Here is a 1,399-nt window from a genome sequence, read left to right on the forward strand (position 1 = left end):
ACCCTAATGATATAACATCTCTTTGAAGTCAACATGACATGACATCTGATCCCAAGAAGGTAGGAGAAAAAGTGACGCTCCACTTCCACAGCAGACCCATAAGCCTTTTAAAGGAAAAGAAATGTTACTACCCTGCCTTCCACTCATGGCAAAATGCTCCTTTCAGATGATCGAACAGGGAGGTTCACATAGGCTTTCGTTTCAACATAGACAGAGCTATTTAGGGTAAAGCGTTAACAACTTATTGAAACATCCGCTTCACGCCCTTTTTTTGTTTGAGAAGCTTCTGGGACTAACCTTTAAAATGACGGAACCCTGGCAGTTTACTATGCTACTAAAATATCTACGAAACTGATTTGAGCTTTGCTTCAAGTTATTTACCATTAACATTTTCTGGGTACTTCAGCGAGAACATTTACTATATTTGTAACTCAAACATTAAAGTGGCTGAAACTTTTCGGGTCCGAGTTGAGTTAGCCTCTATTCAATGGATTGTTAAAGTACTGTTATTGCAACGGTATGGTGATGCTAGATATGCATCTCGTTAATGTGATGGCAGGAATGATAATGTCTGAGATGTTAGTAATCACGGATGAGACGATGGTAATGAAGTATAATGGTGATTATCATTGCTAGAAACTTTACAAATAACATCCTGTCGTATCTAACTTTTTTTTTTTTATTAGTTATCGTGTATGATAACGGTTACCCATAATCATAGCTGATAGTGTTATCGGTTGTAAATACGTCCTAATTTGATAACGTAAGGCTCTATACCTGCTTTACTTCATTGGTATCGAAAGGTGGTTGGTTTGGTGTTCATATCGTGAAACAACCAATACATAATTAAGTCTCGTTCATCTTTGCAACGCTGTCATTAATATTACGTGTATACACCTCGTGTTGATTCACACACACAGAATAATCAAAGTGGCCAGTGAAATTGTATTATATCCCTCTAGTTACGTTGTAATTAGACCAACACAGGGTTGATACCACGTGATTAATGTGAAAATGATTCTACTCTAAACGTTCTTCTGCATAACACTGTTTTGTGAACTCAAATATTCGTAATATTCCGACTACATTGCATCACGTCACATAACAATCGATGCTGGGATAAGGAGCATTATACTGCCAAAGATTCTTGGGTAAGTAAGCTATACAAGATTCATTTCGCATACACTCAATGTACAACAGAGAGAGGGAAAGTGGGTGAGTTGAAGAGTTAATGGGTGGGTTGGAAAGGGCGAACAGAAAGAATAAAGTAAGAGACTCAGTTACTGGGTGAAAATCTCCCAACTCAGTTGGGAAAAATGCGTATCATTATCGTTTCATATATTGCAGAGATCTATTGCTTGTCTGCATATTCCGGTGTAGACACAATTCCGATTTCATC

The 1,399-nt window shown here is 37.7% G+C and overlaps 1 protein-coding gene across 1 annotated transcript in view; it reads left to right on the plus strand.

The window, feature by feature from the left end:
• The first annotated feature begins 772 nt into the window (after positions 1-772).
• Positions 773-1,399, plus strand: part of LOC119587687 — a 10,466-nt gene continuing 9,839 nt past the window's right edge. Inside the window, exon 1 of the mRNA XM_037936366.1 lies at positions 773-1,151. The gene's annotated coding sequence lies outside the window, so the exon portion shown is untranslated. The remainder of the gene's footprint in view (positions 1,152-1,399) is intronic.

This window comes from Penaeus monodon, chromosome 23 (genome assembly GCF_015228065.2).
Source record: "Penaeus monodon isolate SGIC_2016 chromosome 23, NSTDA_Pmon_1, whole genome shotgun sequence".
In the NCBI taxonomy this organism is placed as follows: domain Eukaryota; kingdom Metazoa; phylum Arthropoda; class Malacostraca; order Decapoda; family Penaeidae; genus Penaeus; species Penaeus monodon.